General features: G+C 43.7%; 1 long non-coding RNA gene across 1 annotated transcript; it reads right to left on the reverse strand.

The window, feature by feature from the left end:
- Positions 1–7,396: 7,396 nt before the first annotated feature.
- On the reverse strand, positions 7,397–14,547 carry LOC137450378 (uncharacterized). Its single transcript, XR_010989578.1, has 3 exons — positions 14,137–14,547; positions 11,822–11,939; positions 7,397–10,406 (listed from the first exon to the last, which is right to left on the reverse strand). It is a non-coding gene; the product is annotated as an uncharacterized lncRNA (long non-coding RNA).
- Between the last annotated feature and the right edge of the window lie 229 nt (positions 14,548–14,776).

Genomic DNA, 14,776 nt, shown 5'->3' on the forward strand with positions numbered 1-14,776 from the left:
CACTGCAGCAGGAAGCATTTCTGCACCAAAAATCTAGAGTTGGTCTGTCAAGCAGAGTCTAATTGCATTTATTTATAACCAGGTGAGAAAATCTGGATTTTGGATTTGGTTGATTTGTTATTATTTCAGAAGTACTGTCAAAAGACACTTTTTTTCCCTGCCTCCTGTGAGCTCTCTACCAGGACTGATCATTTTTCTCCATCTCTGCAAACACCTCTATTTCTTCCTTTACAGAGGGTTTGCCAGATGCCTTTTAATTTATTCCATCTTGCTTCTGTTAAAGTGCCATTTATCATCTGACTTCTTCAAAATGGCTTACACAAAGATGATTAGGTGACTAGAACATATCTCTTATGAAGAAAGGATGAGGGACTTGGGACTTTTTAGTCTGAAGAAAAGAAGACTGAAGGGGGATCTTATAAATGCTTATTGATAATTAAAGGGTGGGGGTCAGTCTTTTTTCAGTGGTGCCCAGTGACAGGACAAGAGTTAGTGAGTACAAATTTGAACATAGGAAGTTCCATCTAAACATGAGGAGCTACTTTTGAGGGTAGGAGAGCACTGGAACAGGCATCCCAGAGAAGTAGTGGACTCTCCCTCTCTGGAGACATTCAAAATCTGCCTGGACACTACCCTGTGCAACCTTCTCTAGGTGAACCTGCCTTGGCAGGGGTCTAGATGAACTGCAGAGGTCCCTTCCAACCCCTATCATATTCTGTGAATATTCTATCATATTCTGGTGAAGATGTCACAAGCATGCAGCTTTCTAGATACCACCTGCCCAGGTGAAAACTTGTAAACCCGAGCAGGCTCACGTACAGTATGAGTCACATCAAGGATCTGAGAAGTGGAGTGAGCTGTAGGTCTCTGTGTCTCACAGCAAGGAGAAGTCAGTCCAGATACTTCTAGACTGTTCCTATAATGAACATTTGTACATCAGAGGCAGGAGGCACCCATTTTATGTTCAGCGCTGGGAAAGGTGGCCCTGCTCTCTTTTATCCTCCAGTCTACACTCACTGCTTGTAAATCTACTTTTTCTTGAGTTGCAGTTTAGTAGTATGAAGCATACAGCTACTCAAGGCTAAGGACTTGTTTCCATGCTAAAAATCTCAGTGATTTTCACAGCAATCCATTTCTAAACCTGGTTCAATTAAGCCACTGAAAACTCCAGTGGAAGCATTCCTTCTCTGGCCAATTTTAGTTACCCCATCTGGATTTCCAGTTGATTAAAGGTGCACTGAAATGGGTCTCGTGTAAATCCATGCTAAGAGGATGTGATTGGTGGTTGCTTTCCCTCAGCTAACATGGTTTACTAAACTGTAAGGCAACATATTCCTGTGTACACACAAAGTGGAGAGCCACAAAAACTTACCTCTTATTCATTATGGGTTGCACATTGATTATTTGTTTCTATCTAATTTAGCACCAACAGGAACACAAATTGCCTCCTTGACCCAAGGCAGCTGCCAAATATTTAGTCCAGAACCAATTTCAGTGCTACTGTAATCCCCTGAACTGGAGAGGTGGAGCAGAAGTAAAGCTGAGCCAACCTGAAACTGTAGCTCAGTGAATGGCGCCAATCTAATTAAGTTATGAAAAACTGTCCCTCTGGAGATGCGTCTCTCGTAGCTCACAAGCAAAAAGGTAGAGATGTGAATCTGGCCACAAGCCTTAGCTGTTGACAACCCAACTTCCAAGGCATCTGTACAAATGCCCTTTGGGAAGAAAGATGAGTGGTGCTCAGGGGAGCCACACATTTGTTTAACTCTTTGTTCTGCACTTGTCCAGGCAAGGAGAAAATGTTTCATATTATGCTGAATACCATCTCAGATTCTGGCAGGATTACTTGTCAATATTATTACAGACTCTTCAGTTACAGTGCTTCAGCAATAAAGTTGTTAGACTGGCTTTGAAATACAGAAATTCAGGCAATACAATCGCACTATGAAAGAGCGCTCATTAGCCTTTGGCTGACCTCGGAAAATTGCATTTCTCTCCAATTCTTCTACAAATTGCCTTTAAGGAGACCTCCTCAGTTCTAGCAAGTCACAAGGTTCGACTGTGTGACTCATGGTTTTTAGCCACTCTCTCACGATCACAAGGCATGCTTGCCTTTTACATGCAGCCACAATTGCTACAAGGAGGATATGTAAAAATGCACCAACAGCCTTATTAATAGTGGCATGTTCTTATTTGTTTGGTTGGTTGTTGTCTGTTTTTTTTTTTTTCCCAACCTCAAAAGTTTCATAATGAAACAGTTGGTCTTATAAAAAGTGTAACTCATCAAGTCAAATTTTACAGCTAGGTCACTGTAAGGACTTTGTCAGACTGTGACCAGGCATGATAAAACTTTTTAGCTGTGAAAGCTCAATTAAGTGTAACCAGATACTTCTGGGGGCATGAGATGTCTCTCAAAGGAATGTGTTCTCTTGTTTGAGACAAATAGCACCACTACATCTTTCCTCCAAGATCCAAATGGTGCTGGACGCATGCCAGCAAATATGTTGAACCAGTCGGTCAATCTGTATCCTGAATCTGTGTCTCTAACAACAGCCCTTGCAGCCGCAGCGGAGTCTCCCAGCAAAGCACTTGCACAAATGAGGAGAGCTTGGCTCAAGGTGCACCTTGCCCCAGCATAACAAGTTTCAAGGCCTCTGTGGTGCAGGTCTCAAATGTACTGTTTTCAGCAGAATGTGGGACTAGTGTGCAACACTTGAAATAACTACCTGCCTGCAGCGAGGCTGGAGCCAAATGCTGCTCAGCCATTCTTCTCTTCCTCTTGCATGGCAGATGATGGGACAGAGCAATGCTGGAGATGAGGAAAAGCAAGGCTTGGAGGAACTGCAGCTTTGGTGACACCCAAGGAGCTGGAACCTGTCTGAGGAACCTGATGCAGTTGGCTCAGTGTATGCCAGCAGACAGATGTTCTACATCTGTAATGCCACAGTTATGGTGCTGTGAACCAGCACCCTTGCTAAGCAGAACCTCCCCACGTTGGCATCCCACTGCTCAGCTCTCACCACAGGAGAATCGTTGTTGGCATCGACTCAGGAGCCTTCCCTCTTCCTTGCACCTAGGCGACCCACGGAGCCAGTGCTGGTGGAGCAGAGAGGCATAGGTCTAATTCCACCCAAAAGAGGGCAGTGGTGCTTGTGGACACACAGGCAAGACAGTAGTTTACTCTCCAGCTGCTCGACTTTCCCAACCAGCTGACAGAAACTCTCCCCGGCTCTTGGCACAGGCAGAGCAGTCCACAGAGCTCTCTTTTTTTTTTTTTTTTCACACACTCTTCGCTAGCCTCTGCTCTCACTTCCTCCCCCTTTGATTCATTAGCTGTTTTACCATCACTTCTCGTGAACTTCAGCAGAAGAAACCACATGGATCCATCCCTGCCAGTGCTGAGTGCCCTGAATTAGGTGCCTCTGTCTCATCCCCATCTACCAGTTCTTCGTCTGCCAGCCGGTACACTTCTTCTGCAGAAGCAGCATTTCAGATGAGCTGTGGCTTGGGCGTAGCTGGGAATGGAAAATTGGAGGGACTGCAGCTTATGGCAATCAGGCAATGTTCAGAAGCTTGATGTCACAGGAAACCACTGATATTGCAAATCATTTAGAGAAATTTAAAAAATCCCCACTCCACCTAGTGTTTTTCCCCTGTTCTAGCAGCTATGTATTTTCCAGTAGCCTCTTTGTCCAGCACCCACTCACCCTCAGCAGGTGTGGGGTACAAAACAGTATCATCAAACCCAAGCACCTGCAGTTAACACTTGTACTTCCACGGTCCTCACTCAGATACAGAGCTGTCAGTTTCCACAGTCAAAAGCCGACACAGGTCACAGTCTTGAAGTGAGGAGAGATGCTGGCTTTGTTTCCTAGCATCAGAGGGTTTCTTGGCCTGGCAAACTCTGCTGTCCCAAAGTTGTTCAGTTAATGCTGTTTTCTTGGCTTCCACTCTAAAAACACCAGACATAATAGCAGCAGCCAAGGTATTAACAACAAAAACAGCAGCAAAGACAATAGCAACACAAGTGTAGCTCATGAGCTTAGCTTTGTTTAATGGTCCAGGATCTGCACAGCCTTTGGGAGCTGGACTCAGAGCAAAAACCATAGCCAACTTTCCCTCCTCTCCTCCTCTCCTCCTCTTAATGCTCCTCTTAACGGTTGGGAATGACCCTGTTGCATACCAGCACAGCCTTTCTCTCCTGGCTGAAATGAGACACAGCATGCTGCAGGCCTGGCGGTGCCATTTCTTACACAAACAGACTTGTACAGAATTCTGTGCCATAGGCAACAGCAAAGCCTTTGTGCAGGCTGGGCTGACAGCCTTGCACAGCAGCCCCTCCAGTGATGGGCTGCTGCCTCCACATAGCACTCTAGGTCCTCAGTAGGTTTCCCAACAGGAAGATAGGAATCTGCCACTGCCTGCAACTGACAGATTGAGGTCTCTGCTGAGAAGAATCTCTAAGTTCTCCGTCAGGTTAAATGCTGAGACTGGCCCTCCAGGGTGTGAGGTTTGGTTAGGGGACAGAGCAAGCTGGAGTGTGAGTGGACAAGTAACACCAGCACAGATCCTGATTACTCTCCAATGAGACAAGCCTTTCAGAAGGTAATTTCTGGGTAGCAGTGTCATCTCTTCACTGACAAGTGTCAGATGCTGTTCTTTAAGACTATTTTGTGCACTGTCAGAAAAAATAATAGGGCAGGGTCAGGTCCTTAAAACATGGATGTACCTGCCCTGAAATGATCTGATTGTACTGCAAGCAATCTACTTGTTTCTTCAATGCCTTTGCTTTGTGGAATCCATGGAAGCAGGATCTGGCTGCCGTAACATGGGTATGTGGCACTTCTGCGGTACCTGTCAGGACCTCAGACATCTGCTTGGGGCTGGGACATACCCTCTACTGCCATGTAGAAGGACACGCTTCAGCATTTCAAATGTGACTAAGCTTGCATTTGAGTTGGACTGCTGCCTAAGTAAACAGCAATGTTTATCACACTTCCTGCATATTCTCCTTCTTTCTTGAGGCTGCCTGGACACACATCCTGAGTAAAAAACAAAAAACTTGCTATGTCTTTCAAGGGGAAAACCCTACTTGAACCCTCAGATCAAGACCCACCACCCTTAGAGATGCATAGAGCAGACAGCAGAGCTGGTATATCTGCTCAGCATGTAGAAAGCCTAGTGTGACAATTGAAAGAAAAGACAGGTTATTAGTACTGCACCTGAACCAAGAACTCCAGGTCTGTGATGCCTCTGTAGTTCTCCCAGCTTTGGAGCTGGTGGTGGAGTTGGTAACTGAGACATTCATTGCACGAATTGTCTTACAAACAGGTAACTGCAGGCAAAACCTGAGCTTGGCCTGCAGCTTTATTAGTGCCGTGGGCAAAACCCCGTGTTTGCTTTTATTTCTGGCTTTTAAGGGTGTATGGCTAGATGCATTTGGTGTACACTTACTCCCCACTTCACTGCAGAAATGATAGAACCAGAATGAAGACTCTCATAGACTATACAATGCAATATGAAATATCTGGGCCATTTTTCTCCAGAGACAGAGAAAGAAGCTCTTGCTGTGAGTATTAGGAAAAGATGAGCAAAGCCAGTATTAGTGCACTTGGGATAATGCAAATATGAAATTCTTTCCCAGTGAATAGTGTCAGTGCCGTGCTATGTAGCAATGCAGGGAATTAGGCAGTGTCATCCCATGTGATTTGTACATACTTGAAAGGGAATTAAAACCTTGTGAACCTATCCAGCCTTACAGATGCTGAGGCCTGATTTGGCTTGCTGATGTGCCAGTTTTACATGAAGGCAACTCCGCTGAGACCTATGGAGTCATTAAATTCTGACAGAAGAAAGCAGAGGCAGATGCCGCCACCCTACTTACCATGCAAAGAAAGAGCTTGTGTTTCCCAAACACTCCATCCATTGAATGACAACAGCACTGGCAAGGGCTTCTGTGGTTTGCTTTGCCCATCATCTTACCTGTGACTCCAGGGGGGACCACCTCCAGGAGTAAGAGGTCAGCAGTTTATCTGGACTTGGTTTTGGGTCTTCCTGCAGTATTACAAAGATGTCAGCATCTTCATTCTGCTATTTGCACATCATCCAGGGGAGGTTTAGACTCGAGATGAGGAGAAAGTTCTTCACCGAGCGAGTCATTCATCATTGTAATGGGCTGCCCAGGGAGGTCGTGGAGTCACCGTCCCTGGAGGTGTTCAAGAGGGGATTGGACGTGGCACTTGGTGCCATGGTCTAGTCATGAGGTCTGTGGTGACAGGTTGGACTCAATGATCCTCGAGGTCTCTTCCAACTTTAGTTGTACTGTGATACTGTGATCAGAACTCAAATGCTTTAAAAAGTCCTTTGCTGCACCATTTGGTGCCCAGATTTCCCTTTCCTCTTAAATTACTTCAACCACTTTAGTGCTGGAGTTAATGCAGCACCTTCTCGCTGCATCTTCTCTCATTTCTAGTACCCCAGTTGCAATATGCCCCACTGTTACCATTATCCCTGCTGAAGGATTGCCTTTCCACCACATATAGGGCCATACATTCTACTTTACAGTGGCACTACACACCCTGAACTTCCTCCTTGTTTCCACTGGCAAGACAAAAGTCAAGGCCAAAGCAACACTCATTGAAGTATCACAGGGATCAGTGGCATTAGGGCTGTGAGCCTTCCCATCTGTGTGCTGAAAGAACTGCTGCATCATACAAAAGAAGTAAATTATGCTGGGTGCAAACTGTGCTGAGAGCAGCCTTTGAGCAAGTGTCAGATTGAGAATCTACTTTCCATCCCCATCTATGGAGGAAGGGTGGAGCAGGGTAGACAGGGATGGGAATGCAATGTGTATCATGCTACCTCAGGATTTACATGCCTACTGATTTTACTCACGGAACCATGTTGGGTCTCCCCACCTCCTCACCTTTGATGAGCTTTTGGCAGCAGAGTGGGTGTAAGGATGTGAATGACATCATCTGAGTGCATGAAGTGTGGCAGATCCAGGCTTCACTCATGATTCATGCAGTTCCCTGAAAGCAATTTGGCAGCCATGCAGCCAGGTGTCCATGCTAGCCTTTGCCAATGCAGCCTTGCAGTCTTTTCTTCTCTTGGTCCTGGAATCAAACCATGGGTGCTGGGAGAAATAATTTGGTTTCATTTTTGGTTTTTTTTGATATTTTCCTATGAACCCACCCAATTTTGCAACACTGCAAAATTAAAACTTTGCCCATTGTTTTTGTGTGTGTCCTGCTGAGGGGAGGGACAGAAAGAGCTGGGTGAGATAAAACAATGGAAATTAGAGTGGAATGAAGTAGTGTGAAAAACAAGAAGGTTGAGGTTGTGAAAAGCAAGACCAGGCTTGGGAGAGAAAAACCCTTTTATGTATTGTATTACAGCTGTGCTTTGTACGGCCCAAACACCAACCCAGTAGGTACAAAAACATAGACAGGTACAGAGTTGCTAACAGAGCTTTCGAAAGGTCTTCTTCAGCCTAAGGCACAAACTGGATGACCTTGCCTCTAGCTACACCTTGTTGCATACCTGTAAGTATGTGTAAACTGAATTGCCTTTACAAAAAAAAAAAAAAAAGAAAAAAAGAAAGTATTGGATTAAAACCAGTAGCAAAATCACATCAGGTAATCCTACAGCCTGGCAAACCCTGCAATTTCTTTGAATTGCTCCTGGCAGCTCCCCATTCCGTGTGTGGTCCTTGGTCAGGGTGGCTGTGCCCCTGATCTCAGTGCTGCCAGGCCTCCAGCTCCCTTGCCTGCTCTCCCCTGCTGCGTTCTCTTTCATTGGAATGGGGTAATATGGAGTAGTGGTTGGAGTTCAGCAAAACCCCAAATCAGAAGCTTTCATGTTTGACAGCTTTGCCTGGGACAGATCAGCAGGGCCTGACGCTTGGGGGTGATGAATACCTTGTCTTTCTGAATTTTGTGCAAGAGGAACCCCTGAGAATCCCAGGAGATGCCTATCTCCTTCCTCACCACCCAAATCCATTTTAAAACACAGCGCTCATTTTCATGTTTTCATAACACCTCATTTGCAGGCATGTGATTAGACCTAATTAATGCTTGTAATCAATGAATGCTTAATTGCTGCTGGTGAAAAATGCTGGCTAAATGCAGAGCACTGCTTGATTGAGTGCTCTTTGATTGGCTAATGGACCACTCTATTACTCTTTTAGATTCTGCTTAAGCAGGCAAAATATCTGGGCTGGTGTAAAACGATCCTGCATTGATCTCTGCAGCCAAGCAGGGTCTTTCCAGTAATTAGAAGGGTGGTGACAGGAACAGACTTGGCTGTCTGGAGGACCAGGGGGACTGGAAAGAAGGGTTTTTTTTTTATTGGTTTTGGTTTGGGTTTTTGTTGTTGGTTTATTTTTTTTTTTTTTAATTTTAATTTGAAAGCTATGCAAGGAGAAGAAAGGAGAAAACTGTTCAGATCTTTTGACTTCTAGCTGTAAAAAAATCATTTCACATTCTCTGATAAGCCTCTTGATTTAGACAGAGAGGCAACTTCTGCTCCCTGGGAGTTCCATTTGAGTAAGTCTGGCCCCAAAACTTCACAGACTCAAATCTCTGGAATCAAATTCCAGGAAACATTCATATGTGGATGATGCATTTGTAACAGATACAAAGGGGAGAGGGGAAGCATTTGGCAATTAGGAGCTGGAATCATTTATAACTCCAGCTGGTACTTCTCTTTTTTCAGGTGAAATGTCTCAAGGGGAGGAGGAGAACCTGTCAGTAGCATGTTTTGCACTATGTCTTGCCTTGCTCCATATTAAAGCTTTCTTCCATGAACTTTTCAATCTGAGGCCTGTTCCACAAGCGTGGAGAAACAGCACTAGACTGTGCTCTGCTCTCCAGCACCCTGCACACAGGCTGCTAAGGACCATTCTCACCATGTTTTCCTGGATTCATACAGGAGTGCATGAAAGCAAATTGTGAGCCACTCTCTTAGCAGGCATTCAGAACTAGAAGGACCACATACCAGACATGGGTCCTAATTCCTTGTCTGACTGCCTTTCTGGATCCTGAGAGAGCAGGATCATCCAGTGCTATGCCCAGGGCACAGATCCCAACAGATTTTAAGAAGGAGCAGAGGACTTCATTCTGCAGGCTCACTTCCACTGTGATGATGTGAGTGATGCTCCATGTACCTCAGTAGTAAATCTTTTCCACAGAAAGAAAAAGGCACTAAGAAAAGCAACAGAGATGTTAGCTATGAGAATAGGATTTTCAGTTTCCTTATAAATCCAGATGAGCTCTGTAGCAACGAAGTTGGTGAGGGGTTTGGAACACAAGCCCTATGAGGAGAGGCTGAGGGAGCTGGGGTTGCTTAGCCTGGAGAGGAGGAGACTCAGGGGTGACCTTATTGCTCTCTACAACTACCTGAAGGGGGGTTGTAGACAGGCGGAGGTTGATCTCTTCTCCCAGGCAGCAAGCACCATAACAAGAGGACACAGTCTCAGGCTGCGCCAGGGGAGGTTTAGGCTGGATGTTAGGAAGAAGTTCTATACAGAGAGAGTGATTGCCCATTGGAATGTGCTGCCCGAGGAGGTGGTGGAGTCACCATCATTGGAGGTGTTCAGGGGGAGACTTGATGGGGTGCTTGGTGCCATGGTTTAATTGATTAGGTGGGTTGGATTGGTTGATAGGTTGGACACGATGATCTTGAAGGTCTCTTCCAACCTGGTCTGGTCTATTCTATTCTATTCTATTCTATTCTATTCTATTCTATTCTATTCTATTCTATTCTATTCTATCCAGATGACAGATTTTCTAGCTCTTATTTGCAAGGTTCTTGAAGAAGCAGTAACAATCAGCGCATGTAAGTTTTGGAGGGCAAGTGAGTTTTCCACAGCCTAACCCATTGTCTCTTTAACTTCATGCTCTGTTCAAATGCTTAGGCCTGTGCTCCAACATAAATACACTGCCTACATTTCCCTCCCCCTACATTATTCCTCTTGAGCTGTGGAAGATTATACATAATAGATAAAAAAGTGCTTGTTTCTTTGACAGATGCAAGGCTTAAAGACCACCCTCTGTCCTTGAGCAAAATTAGCTTATCTTTGCCCCAAAAAAGTTGTTACTAAATATGAGCCATCATTTGTGTGTGGCCTGAATGAGATGCTCAATTCATCTTATGAGAGGTTGTCCTTTGAGGAGCTTTAAAAGGAAATGCATTGTTCTTAATTATTCTTATCTCAACAGCTGTATAATTCCTGGATTCGGTTTTAAAAAATGAATGTCCAAAGAAAGATTATACTGAAAGCTGGAGATGGGTCTGCACCCAGATTGCAGAGTTGAGCTGCAGCTCTTAGTTTGTGCCAATCTGTCTTCCTCTTTCCTTTGAGAGGGTGTGTGTCCTTTTTCTTCTCCCAAAGCTAGAACATGAATCTGTGAAGAAAAAGACAGATAATCTCAGCAGAATGGGTTTCATCTCTCTTTCTGGTTTTAAACATCCTCTAATAATGTTCTTTTTGTTATATTAAAAAGCAGTAAGCAAGGTGAAGAAACATTACTTTCTTCTGCCATTCCTTTACCCCAAGCTACCCTGACAAATTCTGTAAATATTTGCATCAGAAAGGCCCAGACCCAGTATTTCTTTTCCATTCAGTGAAAATGCTAAATAAAATAAAACAAAATTCAAAGCAAATTGAAATTTGAGTGAAATTTACTACCACGCTAAAAAGCCGCTTTCTGTTGGTTAAATGTTTGCACAAAAAGTGACATTTGCTGTGATGCAGTACGGTTGTCACAAGCTGCTACCCACTTTGAAGTGGAGCAGCACATAATGGATCAAATTCTCCACAGAGCTCAATGCCAGAGTTTCAAGTGCCTGGCATCTCGCATTTGGTCCAGCTTCTCTGAAGTGGTCAGCATCCAGCAGCTTCTATTGTGACAGTAAGTGGCAAGATGTTTTGCAAAAGGGCTTAGCTACCAAGCTGCTGAATTCTTCTGAAAGATCTGGTCCAGGATGGTACTGAAGGCAGTTTCAGCTGGTTTGATTGAACCAGCTGTTGAATCACAGTGCATTCCTTGAACTTCTTTTTATGATGTGCTGTCACCACAAAACATTGCCCACTCTCCCAACAGCCAGGTAGCTGGTACATCTTGCTTCTCATTGGTACCCTTTTATCCTCCCAGAAATACAGATGGATCCTTCTTTTTCTTCCTTCCCTTCTGCTCACCCTCAGACCCTGTGTTTACATGCATACATGAGTTTCTTCCCATGGTTCAAGGCTGAACCCAGTAATTGGTTTCCTACTCAATGACACATTGAAAGTTTAGCCCCATGGATGTTGGACTCCACTAGAATCATTAGTCCCTGCATACACTGTGTACTGAGATGCATGTGGAATATGTGTGCACTATGGAAAGGCTGTGGGAAGGACTGGAACTATGAACAGGAGCCTTACACACACCAAGGAGGCTTTTTGTTGATATCTTGCATAAGCAGCCTGATGGAGAGGTCTGTTTTGACTGCTGGGCTGTTTAGTGCTCATCACATTTGAAAAGCAAACTGCTTTGGTGCCACAACATGGAAGCAGGCTCTTATTTCACAAGAATTTGAAATTAAAAGGAACTGGACAACCCTGACAGCATGGCTGTAGAAACCTTATTTTGTCCAATTTAGCAAACCTGGGCCTCCCCTTATTTACACTTCAAATATCAATTTAAAGGTGTAAAATAAGTTAAGCAATTGCCATGACTGATAATCATATTCCTCTTGGCCAGGAACTGGCCAAGAAGCTGGAGGATAAACTTGTCTTTGACAAGGATGTTGTGGGGGACTGTGTCAAAAGCCTTACCAAAGTCTAGGTAGGTGACATCTGTAGAATTTCTGCTGTTCACCAGTGCAGTCAATCCATCACAGAAGGCCACTAGATTGCTTTTTTCCCATAAAACATTCACGAGTTCACAGATGTGCTGAGGAAGGCATGTGCAAAAGTTATCTCATGAAGTGGGGCTGTCAAAAGGTCACATGGGACAACTGGAGCACTAAGCATGTTACATGATGTGTGACGTGGTCTGGTGGATAGGAATCAGAACTCAATGAGTTTCTCCTGAGGACCTCAGGCTGAACCCATTGCCTGGTTTGCATGGTATCACCACTGCACACACAATTGGCTTGCTAGGCACCCCAGGATCTCACTTCCCTCACGTACAGCACACAGCTAGAATAAGCTGTCTGCCTCTTGTATTTCTCATGTGTCATTTTCCAAAGAGCTAGTCTTGAACTGAAGATGCTAAGAACTTCTGTGGGTGTTTCTGTAGGTATTTTTCCAGCTTCATCTCTGGTAGATATGAGCAAGTGACTGCAATTTAAAAACTGGTAGCACACGGAAGTATACTGTTCATGTTTCTCTTGTATTTTGGGTTTTGGAAGGTATGTTTTTCCTTCCAGTACATCTTAGAATTTTAAGCAAGTATCATGTTTGTAAATATCTAAATCATCATGTTTGTAAATATCCAAATCATAAAGTGTCTTTCTTTGCAATCATTCCTTAGTGCATAGCATGATAATGGACAGCATAATAAACCAACTTGTGATGGGAGTCCTCTGATGACATCTGTACAGTTGTGATCTGGCTGCTGGTAGGTTCAACAAGGGATGGCTATTTTGTGCAAACATCTCCAGTTAAACTGAACTTGCTTGTGAAGGTCACCTTCTGTCCAAAATACAGCCACTACTGAAAGCATCTAGACACTGTTTCTCTACAAGAGATACTACTGCTTAAGTATAAGTCAGAAGACTGAGATACACTTGAAAAGATGCTCATCAACTATTAGTAGTGGATTTAGGTTTTCCTTCCTGAATGGCACAGTCACCATTTCTAATTCCCAAATGCTTGTTTTTGCTTTTATTTCTTATTAATGAAAGGCTACAGGAGGAGTACAAGATTAATTACTGCAGCACAGCCTCACTCAGTGCCTACAGCAACAGCAGCTGCTACCTCATACAAAACAATATTCTTCTCCCAGGTTCTCATTCTACCTACACCAGCAACAGAGATAAGGACATTAACACTTTCCTAAACTCCTTATCTTGATTTCTAGATGTTCTTAGCAAATGTATAAAGCACTATTGCCAAGCATGAAAAAAACAACCTCCACAAAGCTTAAAGATGTGCTAGAGCCAGATTTTAAAGAAACAGCAAGGGGGAATGGCAAGAGGCCATCTCTTCCAAACCTAGTTCTGACTCCTATCCAGACATGTGCTCCACAAAGAGTGAAACTGCCAAACAGGTACAGATAACAGAGGAAGTGTTTAAAAATATTTATTTTCATGTAGAAAGATTAATATCTGCAGTGAAAGATAACCTGACAATTAACAGAAACTTTACTGCACCGTCCACACAGAAATAACCATTTGCCAGTGCTGCAGAGATCAGACATGACAAAAAATAGCTTGACTCATCCAGACAGTAATTCAAAGCAGGAAAATATATCCAATTGTACCCAAAACCCCATCATGCATTTTCCATGTGGAAAGTAGACGGCTCCCACAGAGAATATCTTGTTGTCCTAAGCACTTCTGAAGTTGCACTAGAAAAATCTCTCTTCCGCCAAGTCATGCAATTAATATTAATGGACACTTTGCTACTTATCACACGTGTACAGCATTTTGCACAACTTTATACATTTATATTGTTGCTTGGGATACAGTTTAGTGAGGACTTGACCTGAGGAATGATTGAGTAATCTCTATATGTGCAATGATCCCAGCAAAGAACTGGAGCTGCCCAGTACTGCTCCTGAGCAAGCCTGTGCTGCACACAGTTATTCTACATCCTGCAAAGCATGCAGCTGATTTATAGCAATTGCTTGAGTGAGAATTGATTTGGGTAATGCTTGTTCCTGTGGTGGAACCTCATTGAAGATGTAATTCTGCTCCAGTATAACTGGTCTCATTTTATGACCTTGAGTGAAGCACTGGGCTGACTCTAAATGTGTGCATATAATTCTGTTAGCCATCACTCAGCATCCAGAAATGATGAGAACAACTCTCCCTCTCTGTATTGGCCTGATCTTTCTAGTGGCTATCAGACCCTCTGCTAACTGGAAAGAAAGGACTGTGCATTTGTGAAGCATCATAAACACAAAGTGGTGAATGTCATCTTACCAGAGGATGCAGCTCCCTTTTCTTTTAAATTAGAGATGGCTGATCCAGTTTTCCTCTGACGTCTGGAGAGATAGCCTAAACAGAGAACTAGATATAATGGACATGTTAAAATAACTAGATCTCCTTTGAAAACATCAAAGAAACAGAAACACCACAGGCCACATTTTAAAAACTGGCTGCCTGAACAGTGGAAAGGAAAACTGTGTAAGCACCACCTCATATACTAAATATGCACTGACGTATGCGAAAAAGGATACTCACATCCTCACCACCATTTCTCCTCAGGCAGTTGCCCATTCCCTTACAAAAACCTGGTCTTGTACAGACAGAAAGTAATCAAATCCATTTGTAAGAACATTTTGGTTATCTAATCTTGAGAACATATCCCCAAACAGTACCTTCTGCCTGAGAAGGATTGGTACGCTCTACCAACATGCAGAGCTGTTGCCAGCATTAGTATTCAGGCTGGGTCAAATTTACATACAAAGCTTGATTGCAAGCATAATAATTTCTGAATGCTCAAATGGAAACCCTGACTTCTGTAGGGCAGGTTTTTAGTGCTCTCTTTTTTTCAAAAGAGCCCTTCAGGATGTCTTTTGCTAGACTGCACCCACAGTCACTATAGAAGGTTTTGGAAAGG

The sequence above is a fragment of the Melanerpes formicivorus genome, unplaced genomic scaffold (assembly GCF_026170545.1).
Source record: "Melanerpes formicivorus ecotype bairdi unplaced genomic scaffold, bMelFor1.0.p_v2 SCAF_35, whole genome shotgun sequence".
Lineage (NCBI taxonomy): Eukaryota > Metazoa > Chordata > Aves > Piciformes > Picidae > Melanerpes > Melanerpes formicivorus.